The sequence below is a fragment of the Camelus ferus genome, chromosome 3, assembly GCF_009834535.1.
Source record: "Camelus ferus isolate YT-003-E chromosome 3, BCGSAC_Cfer_1.0, whole genome shotgun sequence".
Classification (NCBI taxonomy): domain Eukaryota; kingdom Metazoa; phylum Chordata; class Mammalia; order Artiodactyla; family Camelidae; genus Camelus; species Camelus ferus.
Window position 1 is genome coordinate 27,613,583 of NC_045698.1, and position 13,323 is coordinate 27,626,905.

At 41.7% G+C, this 13,323-nt stretch overlaps 1 protein-coding gene across 1 annotated transcript in view; it reads right to left on the minus strand.

Annotated features, from left to right (window-relative positions):
- DAB2 (DAB adaptor protein 2) overlaps positions 1–13,323 on the minus strand; it is a 162,702-nt gene that overhangs the window by 122,072 nt on the left and 27,307 nt on the right. The gene's annotated exons all lie outside the window — the stretch shown is intronic.

A 13,323-nucleotide genomic window follows, 5' to 3' on the forward strand; every position in this document is an offset into this window, starting at 1 on the left:
AGGTGTCCTGTCTCATGGGACAGAACTTAGCAGAAATAGTGTCTGGGGGTGTGACTAGTCAGTTACAGGAGGTCGAAGAGGAGGCTACGCTAACCAGAGATGGGAGGGTGGAGCCCCAAAGGCAAATGGGGTAATGGTGAACACAGGGCAAACATGTGGGTAGTCTAGATTAGTGTCAGGTATATACAGATCTAAATGCAAAAAGCGGAGCCCATTTAAGAACCAAATGAAATTCAGGTATTATAAACAAATGCTGGGCGTGTCATGTACCAGAGGGATGTTTGGGGAATCTGGGCTGCTGGCAGGTACACTCAGATTTAAATCCCAAAAGCCAAACCCGTTTAAGAACCAAAGGCATGTTAGATATCACAGAAACAATTGAGGGGTGGGGGATGGAGGTTGTGAGAGGGTGTCAGGAAAAGAACTGAAAATTCAGAGTTGGCTGGGGAGTACCTCTGAGTCAGCCTTCTCTATAAGGTATCAACTGTGCCTGCCACCTTTCCACATAGACAAAGGGGATTTTAACCTGTGTTCTCAGCTCACTCAGGCCTTGGACTAGTCTGACCAAAGCACTGGGGTGTAACGGGAGGTTTGGGCCCCTCAGTAGGTAGTGTGTGAGAGCAGGCTTGCTCTGCTGCGAGTATCTGGGATCCGTGGGGTGGGGGCTGAGATGTGGGGACAAGTTGTAGCCGTTGTGACCCCTTACTTCTGCTGAATCTGCCTGGTCCTCATGACTGCCCCTCTGCTCTGGTGTCCCAGTTTTTGCTTGGTGCCCCAGTGCCCTGGAGGCTTGCCAGTTGACTTGATTGGGGGTTTATGTTAGTTTCTTAGGGCTGCCCTAACAACGTATCACAAAGCCAGTGGCTCCAACAACAGAAATGTATTATCTTACAGTTCTGGAGCTGGAAGTCTGAGATCAAGGTGTCAGTAGGGTTGGTTCCTTCTGTGGGCTGTGAGGGAGACCTCTGCTCCATGTGTCTCTCCGAGCTTCTGGTGGTTTGCTGACAGTCTTTGGTGCTCCTTGGCTTCTGCCACATTACTCCAGTCTCTGCCTTTATCTTTCTATAATGTTTACTGTGTGTGTCTCTGTCCAAACTTCTCCTTTTCACACGGACAGCAGTCATACTGGATCAGGTGCCCACTCTATTCCAGTATGTCCTCATTTTAACTAATTATACCCACAATGACTCTATTTCCAAATAAGGTCACATTCCTGGATACTGGGGGTAGGACTTCAGTATATGAATGTGGGAGGGGAACAACTCAACCCACAATAGGACTTTTGCCTTGTTTTTTTTTACCAACCTATTTTTTTTTTTATATCTGCAACTTCCTATCTGCATCTCTAGCTTTTATCAGGAATTGAGCTTTAAACCAGATGGAGCTATTGACTTCACAAAGCACCCCAGCCTAGAAGGTGGCCACCATACCCCGTCTACCAGATCGGACCACCCTAGAAAGCAATGCTGACCCAGGAAGAGATCAGCTGTGCCTTGAAACTTATTTTCAGAGCCTTGACCTGTTTCCTCTCCTCTGTGTTGAGGCCTGTTCTGTAGACAAGTTAGCACTCTCCATCTTCCTCTGTTCTTCAGCTCCTTCTCTGCTTATCCGTGTGCTCTTTTTCTAGACAGCTCTGTGCAGGCACTACCTTGGAAGCCTCAGAGCTGGCCTCTCTAAACAGTAGCACTGCTTCCACAGGCTTACATGCATTGTTAACTACATTGATAAATCATGTAGGTTAAAGCAACACTTTTGTGCTTTTGAATTCACAAAGTACAACCAAGAATACCACCAAGAAGTCACATGTGCCCTGTAAGTACTTCAGCCATGAGAAATCTATAGGAAATCTCTAGGTAATGTGACTTCAACAGAAAGTTACCAGATATCTACATATCTACTTTACCTTTACATTTAACTCACTGGAAGATTCCTGAATTTTTATGAATCATTCATTTGACAAACCTTCTGTTTTGAGCATTAGCTCAGCACTAAGTATTATGTTAGATTTGGTGGGGTACAAACATGGATGAGAAGTAGTTTCTGATGTGGAGGTCGTCAGCCTCCTCCACGCTTTCACAGGATTATTCAAAGGACAGAGAAATTGGGGGCGGGGTGCCGATATAGCTCAGTGGTAGAGAGCACAGTTAGCATGCACAAGGTCCTGGATTCAATCCCCAGTACCTCCAGTAAAGAAAAAAAGAGAAAAAAAAAAAAAAAAAGACAAAGGACAGAGAATTTGACTAGAGGACAGAAGTTACAGAACTTGTCAAGTCCATAAGAAGAATGTGGAAAGTTTGATTTCTTATAGCGGGGAGTAAAACATGAGTGTTAGGGGTGAGGAGTCTGGCCTGTGTTTTCGCTCAAACACCTAGACCATCCCATTCTCTGGAGATGGTTTGCTATTAGAAGCTAATTAATTCTCTTGCTGTGAACTTGGACAATTTCTTCCTTCTGACATCACTGTGAATCCTTTCCAGGCTCTCCTGCACGAGGGCCAATTCCTGTGCTTGGTTGACATGTAAAAGATCATCTCCAAGGAAAATAATGAATCCAGAGTAGAAGCAGGGGTGGGGATGGGTGGCAGGGGTGTGAGGACAGGAAGTTGTAAGGGGAGTGGTGGCTAAAATAAAGGGGATTGAGAAGCTCTAGATTTTCATTAAAACACAGCAGTAATAGATTCTGCCAACACAGCTGCCCTGAGCTCCCTTCTGTTTTTGGTAGTATGGCAATAAAAGGAATTTTTAGATGGATATTACCCAAAGAATAAGTTTTCTTGGAAGCATAAATTGACCTTAAGGCAAGTTAAGAATCAAGGAAAGAGAAAAGTTCCTATATGAGACACAAGACAATTTTCTGCCAGGCCAGGCTGCACAGCTGGTTCGACCTCAGCTGCCTGGGTGGATGGCTCCTCAACACTTGTTCCATCACCTGAGGCTTGGGTGGTCCATGGCCACGAGCTTCCCATGTGGCACTACAAGGTCTGTCCTGTAGCCCATCGATAGGCCACCGACATGATCTCAGCACAGCCGTGCTCAGTAGGGCAAAGACCGAGACTGTGGACCAATGTGACCAACCTAGCTCCAGAGGCTAGACAGAGGTTTGGAAGGTAACCACTAATGAATTCCCTTGTTTGGGGAGCTCTGGGAATTTTACTTTTAGTCCAAACTTTACTTCTGAGGTTCCTCTAGGGTTTCAATTTGAGCTGAGCTGGTCGGCCCTCAGCTTCGTAAAGAGTTCCAGTCTTCTGAACCAGTATGATTTCCTCTTTCTCTTGTTCTTTACCTTCCTCTTCCTCCACATTCTACTTTAATTCCTCATCTGTTTTGGTCTCATAATGGTTCTTTGCTCTGTGAACCTTAAGTTGTTTACAGCTAGCTCTCTTCCTGCACTTCTTGCTTTAGGAGAGCTCTATCTCTACCACTCTTTCCCCTGTCCATCCATCATCCTCCCGGCCACCACCTGGACTTTCCTGGGGACAGAGGCTCAGTCACCCAAGTCTCTTGCACATGCCTGGCAAGGACAGCCATTTATCCTAACCTTTAGGTGACAGAGGGGCAATTCTGATTTCCTCCCAAACACTTCCTGGTGATACTACTAAGCATTTCACATCAAATCTTAATCAAGCATCTATAGCATGAAAGACATCATGTGCAGAAGAGTACACACAAGCACTGTCACATCTCCTGACCTCAGTGAGCTTGCCATCCAGTTAGAGTGGTGAGGCACAGACACATGAATGGTCCTATAATAGCCGATAGGTAGCATAAGGTGAAGGACATGGGTTAGTGCACAGAGCCCAAGGTCAAGAAACCCGAAGACTAGTGTCAGCTTTGTCAGGAGCAAGGTTTTCCTCTGGGGCTACATTCCTGGGCAAAGTGAAAGGAACCAGTTCTATCAGTGTTTCTCAAAATATGAGACACTTTGTGTGTGTGTGTGTGTGTGTGTGTGTGTGTGTGTGTGTGTGTGTGTGACACAGAGATTCAGAATTAACTATGATTAAGTCACATGAAGAGAAAGTCATTTCTTTTTAAATTCTCTGTTTGGTCACAGAGAAATGGGGCCAGAAACCGCCCCTAGCTCAGAGTCTGCCCACTGCAGCAACTAGGACTCAACATTGTTTTGCTGCCATTTTTTATTTTCAGGCAAATTATTTTGCAAGTTTTTCTCCATTTATGCTAATAAGACTTACTTAAATTATTGTATTTTAGTAAAATGAATGATTGGATCTATCAAGAAATATATGAAGAAAATAACGGACTATGACCTGTGAGTATTTAACAAAAGCTGTAGATGTGGTGCTGATACTTTCAAAGTTTAGAAAATACCAAATAAGTCAACTCTGAGATTCTTTTTAGCTCTACATTTCCTTTGACTTTGATTTCATTTCCAAGGGAATGGTGTGACAAATAGGGGATAATAAGTGCACCAAGATGATTTACTGATCACACGATATGGCAGATGATCCATTAGGAAATAATCTGTGACACAGGTGGCTATGGAGAGAGACACAGATAGATAATAGAGATGCAGACATAGATAGATAAATAGAAAGATACAATTAGTATATGGAGATAAGTAGATATTGATAATATCTATAAATATAACTATATGTGATATAGGGGAAAAAAAGATATATTTCCATTTTCCTCCCAAGAGGATGGATAAACTTGTGAAATCTTCAGTCTGGAGTTCTCTTAATTCAGGGGAAACATTATTTTCTCTTTATTTTTTCAGGTTTTAACCTACAGAGGATTTTAAACTGCCTTGTCTAAAATGGAGAGGATTCCTGAGAATATAAAGAGGAGGGGTCTCACCTCAAGAAGCTGGTCAGATCATGGGGACTAGAGACAGAAGTGGCTGCAACTCTCTATCCCTCAAACGTAGCAGACTCTCAGGGCCGGGGGGATCTGTGCTAAAACACACGGCATTAAGCCCAGAGGTTCCCACCCTCGCACACTGTTGGTGGGAATGCAAACTGGTACAGCCACTGTGGAAAGCAGTATGCAGGTTCCTTTAAAAACTAAAAATAGGACTACCATTTGATTGAGTAATTCCATTCCTGGGTATACATCCAATTAAAATAAAAACACATTCAAAAAGATACATGCACCCCAGTGTTCAGAGCAGCACTATTTACAATAGCCAAGACATAGAAGTAACCCAAGTGCCCATCAGCAGACAATTGGATTAAGATGTGGTGTATATATTTACAATGGAATATAAAACAGCCATAAAAAGAATGAAATACTGCCATTTGCAACAACATGGGTGGACCTAGAGAATATTAAGCTTAGCAAAATAAGTCAGACAGAGAAAGACAAATACTGTATATCACTTATATGTGGAATCTAAAAAATATTACAAATGAATACATTTGCAAAACAGAAACAAACTCATAGATAGAGAAAACAAACTTGTGGTTACTAAAGGGGAAAGAGAAGGGAAGAGGGACAAATTAGTGGTGTGGGATTAACAGATACAAAATACCATATGTAAAATAGATAAGCAACAAGGATGCACTGTATTGCACAAGAAATTATGCCCATTATCTTGTAATAACCAACAATGGAATAAAATCTGCAAAATTTCTGAACCACTATGCTGCTCACCTGAAACTAACACAGTATTGTAAACCAAATTTACTTCAACTGAAAAAAAAAACAGAGGTCCTCATGATTCTCTTGGACACTCACCCTGCCCCCAACACCATCCAATGTGGCCTGGGCAAACATCTGGGCAAGTGTCCACTGTGTAAAGCCCAGGACAAGGGCCACCCCTGACCAGCTCTAGCATCTTGGAAGAAGACACAGAAGGATGAGTGGGGATGGAAAGCCCACTTTTTGAGACATCTGGGAGCCTTCAGACTCCCAAGAACAACTGATATCAAACTTCTCATCAACCTTGCTGAGTGAGGCATTGAAATTATTTTTATTAAAGAAAAGGTAATGTGATATTTGTGCCTTAATTTGTGGAAAACAGCATTCACTTTACAGAGGAAGGAGGAATACAAGCATCTGGAAAGCACCGGCTCTCTTTCTTCTCACACCTTCTTCCCTTCCTGTCCCCATCTCCCCTCTCTCCCTTTGTTTTCTTTCTATCTGCTAATCACACATATGCACATATAAATTAAATGTGACTTTTACAGAATACATACAACATTATTATAATAAACCATACACCATTTTTTACATGCATAAAAGTTATAAAAACATTACATCTGAGATATGGTATCTCAGGAAGTAAAACTGATGGTTTATTCCACATCCAGCACTTGGAAAGGACACGGCCTCAACACACTGACGAAATGCCATGAGCACATGCTGTGATGGTTACCATCATCATATTATGAACACATATTTAATTAAACCCAGTCTGGGGCTGTGTTCTCACAGATTAGGTCATTTCCATGTTAATCTCCAGAATCATCGTGCACATCCATTGGAATGTGTCACCGAAGTATAATTTGTAATTGTACACAATTTTCAAAAGTTTCACTGTAGCACCTAGCAGGGTTCCATGTAGATAATAACTATGTGTGAAATAGATGAATGGAAACTGAATAAATTATTTTTAGTCTGATTTTCTCTACTGTCAAAATGTCCCATCCCGTAAAAATACGAGGAAGCCTTTCCTCTGACATTTAGCTTTCAACTCTGCAAACTGGAAAACCACGATAAATACAGCAGCACATTATACAATTAGTCCTCCTCCAAAAAACTCCAGCTTCCAGAAAGGTGGTGTCATTTTCAGACACACAATTGATGACAGTGAGCCTGAGTTAGGGGCTCTGGAAAGAGAAAGACCCCAGGAGAAGTGTCCAGCCAGGAGGAAAAAGGGAAAATGAGAGCTTTTACTTCACTTGTCATTAAGCTTTGTGGCTGGACAGCCCATGAGCCTTCCTTTGTTTCTGAGGATAAAACAGGAACATTTAGAGTTGCCAAGAGAAAGAACCCACAATTATATTTCCATGAGAATTCTCTCTAAGGGGACCCATTTTGATAAAATGGGTTCACAGATTCCCAGTACTGGCCTGGTTTCTGTTAAATATTCTAGTCTTTCCTGTGAAAAATGGGGAGCAATTTCATGCTTTCATTATTCCAGCTGATCTGGTTTCACCAGACACCTCATGGCTATAGTCAGTTCAAAAAGAAGAAATGTGTTTCCTCAATTTTACATGCAGGCAGGAGGAAAACCTGCTGGGCATTAGACCCGCTGTGGTGGCCATTCTAAGGCTACTTGATGGCAGAAACAGGTATAACAGAAACCCAAAGGTTATTTGCCTGTACGGAGAATATTGAACTTTACCTTAACTTTGTCCATTTAGTCCAATGAGTTTTATCCAATTGAGAATATGTGCTTAGAAGGCCTTGGATTCAATTTCCCCAATGCCCCTATAACATCTGCAATCATATTATAAGGAGTTATTTACATTTAAAATGAACAATGTCATCACCAGTCTAATATTTCTGTCCCATATCCACCCAGTGTTGCCCGGAACCTTGTGTCCTAGGACTGCCAGCCATTCCCAGTCTTCTTCGTTATTCCCTCCTAGCCTCTCTGGCTGGGTTGCCTTAGGTTAATGAACACTGATTATGAGTTTGCTCTGACTGAGGGCTAGAATTAAGAACAGAGCAAGGGTATAAACTCTTACAGAATGAGACAGTTCTGGGTTCTTCCTTTTGAAAATAACATTAACCCAATAGCCTTAGGTCATGTATAATACTAGCCTACCCAAGCCATAGTTACCCCATCGTTAAAATAGGAATAGTAATACCATCCTCATGAGGCTGTTTTGAGAATTAAGTGTGCTCTATGCAGAGCACCTAACACACTGTATGTGACATAATATGCCCTTAATAAATAAGAGTTATTATTATTTTTTGTTGAAAACAATAGTGTCTCTCTGTATTCTGTTAAACCTACCCTCTTGTGTACTTCTTAACTAAGACTCATTTGAAGACTCTGGTGCAAAGAAGCTCAAGAATCAAAAATATTCCTTCAAAGATACTGACAGCCAGGTAGAAGGATCACAGGTAGGTTCACCTGTGGAAAAGAGAGACCAGTGGCTAAGGGTGGCAGAAAGAGATTCTAATGTAGGTTTTATTACTTCTCCTGGGTCTATTTTAATAGTCTCCGAATAAATTCTGTATCACGAGTTTGCCTCCTGCTCCATCATTCCTATACACTCCTGCTGGGTGAACACGATTTTGTCCGACTATGACAATTCCTTGCTTGGAAACCTTCATTGACTTCCTGGTCTTGACTGAATTACATCCCAAACCACATGATCGATTTTCAAATTCCTTTAAAACCTCAGCTCTCCTATAGCTCCTCTCCATAAACTCCAGCCAGATCAGGCATGTTTATCCCCATGGCACACCTTCCTGCCCCAGGACTTTCGTATGTGGTTTCCTTCTCTATAAATCTCACAGGGAGGCCAATTCAAAACACGATTTTTCTCCCTCGTATTCTTCCCTGATCCTACCAGCAAGAAGAAATCCCTTGGAGTTTTGAATGTCTAAGTTCTTTTTGTGTACATCTGTAATGCTTGTTAAAATGCTCTATACTGCATCATGGTTCTTTTCCTGAATTTTATCTCATAGCCACTCAAGGCACCAGTGACATTAGAATTATTTTCTATGCAAGACCTAACACCTACTTGGTCATCAATACATGTTTGCTGAATAAATGGCAGTGAGTGTATTAAAATTTCTCAGTGTGGTTGAGAGGCAAGATAAAAGCCTAAACATGCATAACAATGAAATCACAGGCAGTACCAGTACCAAGTAGGGGTCTGAGCAACTGGTTCAAAATTTCAGGGGAGAGCTAATGAAGCTGACAGGGAGATTGAGTCTTGGCCACTGGAGATCTGAGTCATTTCTCCACAGGATGTTAATAGTTGAGAATAATGTCAAGACCTCCTCATTACCCACAAAGTAAATTAAAGCCAAATAGGGGAATCATTTTGCTCCATATACAAAAAATTGCTGTATTTTCTGTGTATAAATACTGTGTAAAATACATAAAAATTTTTTTTCTTGGGACAATGACATGTTCTAGAACTCCCATGTAGAACTTACAAACTCTCTTTATTGAAAATGAGCAACCTATTTTTAGGCCATGATTTGGGGTTATAAAATCTTCATGAGAAGATGTCTGTAGCAATGGCTTAAAGCTTAGTAGTTTCTACAAAGCAATAAGATGATGATACTTGAATGAATTTTAACACATGGATTGAAATTTCTCTTATGGAAATCATTAATAGTAAAATAATGAGGGTTTTGTACATATCTGGATTTTACTGAAGCTTTAGAAAAACAGATCCAAGAACTAAATGAATGAATCCATAAGACAGTGAGTGGAGATGTACTTATTTCCAATTACAATGTGCTCATTTGAGATCAATAATGGAATGAGGAAGATTGACGAAAGGGAAAAGGAGGCCTCCTATCATGGCCTAGGTCAGATGTGAAGTTTCAGGAGCCCAGATGTGAACATTGATAACACACAGGGATCTGAGGGCCTAAGGTCCATTTTCCTCAATGACGTGCCCCATCCACACAGAGGGTATCAGTAGCTCTATCTGAAGACACACTCAACGTGCTCCTGTGACCACAGGGCAGGTGGAAAGCCAGCATAGGATGTGCCGCAGGCCCGCAAAAGGGGAAAAGACACTGATCTCTCTGCAGTGGAGGCCCAATGCACTGGTCCCAGAGTTAGCGTGCCCGGCTCATCCTGGTCCGCCTGAGATCTGCTTCGTTTTAGCACCAAAAATCCCTTGTCCCAATCAGCCCTCAGTCCTGAGTGAACCGGGACAGCTGGTCACCCACCTCCAAGCAAGGGTGTCATTTAAAGCAGTGCTTCTGAGATGTCAAAGTGAATGCCCAACATCTGCAGTGCTCACTAAAATTCAGATCTGCATTTGCTAAGTCCAGGGTGGGGCCTGAGATTCTGCATGTCCAACAAACTCCCAGGTGCGGCTGCTGGTCTGGGCAGCACACTCTGAATATCAGGGTTTAGAGCACATTTTGTGGCCTGAGAGGTAGATGGGGACCCCGCTTCACCATTTACAAATTGAATATCCTTGGTGAGTGACTTAACCATCCTGAGCTGCGATATCCTCATCTCTAACAGAGACTGATAGACGTATCTTCCTTACAGGGCTGTTGTGAGGATGAATTGAGATAATTGTAGGGCACAGAAGCAGCATTCAATAAGAATTATTGCTTTTATTATGATTGGCATTTTTATTGTGTGTCCCTGAAGCAATCAAAGAGGTGGTTGAGACTGAAAACCTAAACAAGTTGAAGGCTTCAGGTAAACTCACGGCTGCGGGATTCTGAAGCACTGGCATTGCCAAGGTGTTTGAAGCCGAGGCATATCACCAGGTTAGATGGGAAACAGGTTTGATCCATGAGGTGAATCTTAAAATGTATGTTCACCATAAAATACTAGTCATGTTCACACCGTGTTACAACCTCCCTCCCTATTCTGAGTTCCCTGGAGCAGGAGGCATGTTACAGAAGTCTGAATATCTGACATGCAGAGGAAATGGGACTCACTAAGCAGTTGGTCCAGGGCTCAGTCTCAGTTCCAGCTGGACTTCATGGCCTGTGCTGCCATTTACTCTGTGAACTCGGAGAAGTTATATAATAACTTTGAACTTCTGCATTCTTACAGCCCACAGAGATAAAATGCCTACCACATTGACCCATGCGCGAGTCAAATGTGAAATGCCTGTCCAGGTCTGGCCCGTGGTAAGTGCTCAGTAAATACTGGCCAGTATTATAATTATTCTATTGGTGTACTGCACTAACAGGACTACTTCTGCTTAATAGTCATTAAGAAAAGCAAACCATTGGATCGAATGCTTCTTGGATGTACTGGTTCTCAAAATGTAATAAAGCCTTCAGACCTTGATTGCCACATCTTGCCGGTACCTAACTAAAGGGTGAGGAGTCATCTAACCTTAATTCTCTGCTCTATTATGTGAGCCCTTGAAGCATAACCCACCGTCATTTTTACTCACTGGAGCACGGATACAGTTTGATTATTTTGTTTATAAAGAAAACCACTGTGGGGCCAATGGGCTGTACCTGCCTTTTGTCGTTTTCCACATATTAGCTGATTTGACCTGTTTTGTTACAGGGGCTGAACATTTGGATTTGAGAATGAAAATTTATGAAACCAGTGTTAGGAAATGGCAGTTCCTGCTGGCCCAAGGAAGATGCAGGAAATATTTAGATCTGAGAGCTGTGAGGCACTGGTGTCACGTCAGCAGTTGGAACAAGCACTCATTTATATTTCAGTCCTCACTTTATGGACAACACATTTTTTTTCTTCCCCAAAGCTAAGCCACTTTCTGAAGAAAGAGGAGCAAAAACATTTAATCCAGGGTCTAAGAAACAAGACTCTTGTCTTGTGCAAAACTTGGCAGGCCCATGACTCAGAAAAAATAAAACAGTCGCTTGCAAACTCTGCTTTGGAATTACTTGACTGAACCCGCACCTGCTGTCTGGCCTCTCATACCTGGATGCCCTCGCTAGATATACAGCTGGGTTGTGAACTCAAGTCTCAGTGCAGGAGGAGAAGCCTGGCTTGGACTCAGTTCAAATTCTGGCTGTTCCACTGAGTAACTGTAATTTTGAGGAACTTATTTAACCTCTCTGATCCTCATTTTCCTTCTTTATGAAATAGCTTTAATCCCTTCTTCAAAGGATACTGAGAAACTTAAGTAATGCAACGTTCAAAGTGACTCCCACAGAGCTTAGCTCAGAGAAAGTATTTAGTATGTATTCATTTCTTCCTCTCTTCCCCTCTGCTTTGCACCTTGATGTGTATTTGCCTGTTCCTAGCACTGCTGTCTTCCATCTGCTCCACCTTTGAGATATCGACAAAGTTTAATGCCTACTTGTATGTGTTCATGATCTGATCTGGGGCATCCCCAGTTTCCACGTCTTTCAGGTCACGACTGAGCATGGGACTGTGGCCCTCGATCCAGCTACCCTAGAGGATGACACCATCAGCACTCCTTACCTGATACTGGTCTGCATTAGTGGGCATAAATACCAAGTAACTCCTGTGTACCACCCTGGTGGCCATGACATGTTGACATGGCAACGGTGGTACTGGAAGATAAGTGATCTTTCTTCCTTCTGCTCACCAGCTGGGACAGAGCACCTATCAGTGGAAAACCCTATTGAATTTCAGAAGAATACGTCTCAGTTTGCCCCTCCAAAAAAATGAGGGGTCTAGATTTGAAATTGCAACACTCCTCTTTAAGTAGATATCACGCCCTCTGGCTATAACCTCATGGGAGACTTTAGTGCATGTTATGCCATAGTTTTTCACAGTTTTAAAAACCAGACAAATCCAGGATTCCAATCACATCCTAAGAGCCAAGACCTGTATTCATGTTTATCCCAAACTCCTCTAAATCTTTGCAAAGTGGAGCACACAAGTTCCCTGCTAGTCTTTCATTTGTCATATTTTAGAGCTACTGAAATATGACATGTGTAGACTATGAAGCTCATTTTGTTGGAAGCATGAATCAATGATGATTATTTGGTCCTAGATGAATATTCAATGAAATAGACTCATACAATAATGACTGAATGAAAGCTTTAACTTATTTTTCCTTTACGTCTTCATAAAAATCCAGTTTCCCTCATACATAGCAAACACGTGTCCCTGTGTGTTTATGAATAGAAAGAGCACAAGCCATGGAATTAAGTAATTTGAATTTTAGTTAGAACCTTATCAAGTAATTGTGTGAAAGTACCTTACTTCTTTGCGTTTGAATTTTCTTCATCTCTATAATGATGGTTTGGACTAGTGAATTTCAATAGCAATCTCCAACCTTGAAATTTTATAAGTCCATGAAAAACCCTCATTTTTTAATCTAAAATGGTGCAATTGCTAATTTTGCTATCTGTTGTTCCTCTTTTATAGAAAATGTATAGAAATTATCTCTAAGAATATGTATACAGTTGTTCATTGTATTGGAGAGCAACATTCCTTACAGTAGGTCACAATGTCCTTGCACCTGAGTGGGCAGTGACTTCACAGCCTGGGCACATTAGCTGGAAAGCTGAACAACCACCAAGGACCCAATATAATGTGAAAGAGGGGGAATGTTGAGCCTTACCATCTAATTAAATAAGATTAAAAAAAAATTTTTTTTACACTTCTCTCACTGACAAGTCAGAGGGCATGATCATTGTTTTAGGTTTAAAAGAAAACCCTTCTGTACTTTTCCTACACAAAAATGAAATATTATATACAAGCTGTGATTTTCAAAATATGTAACAATATGTATGACAT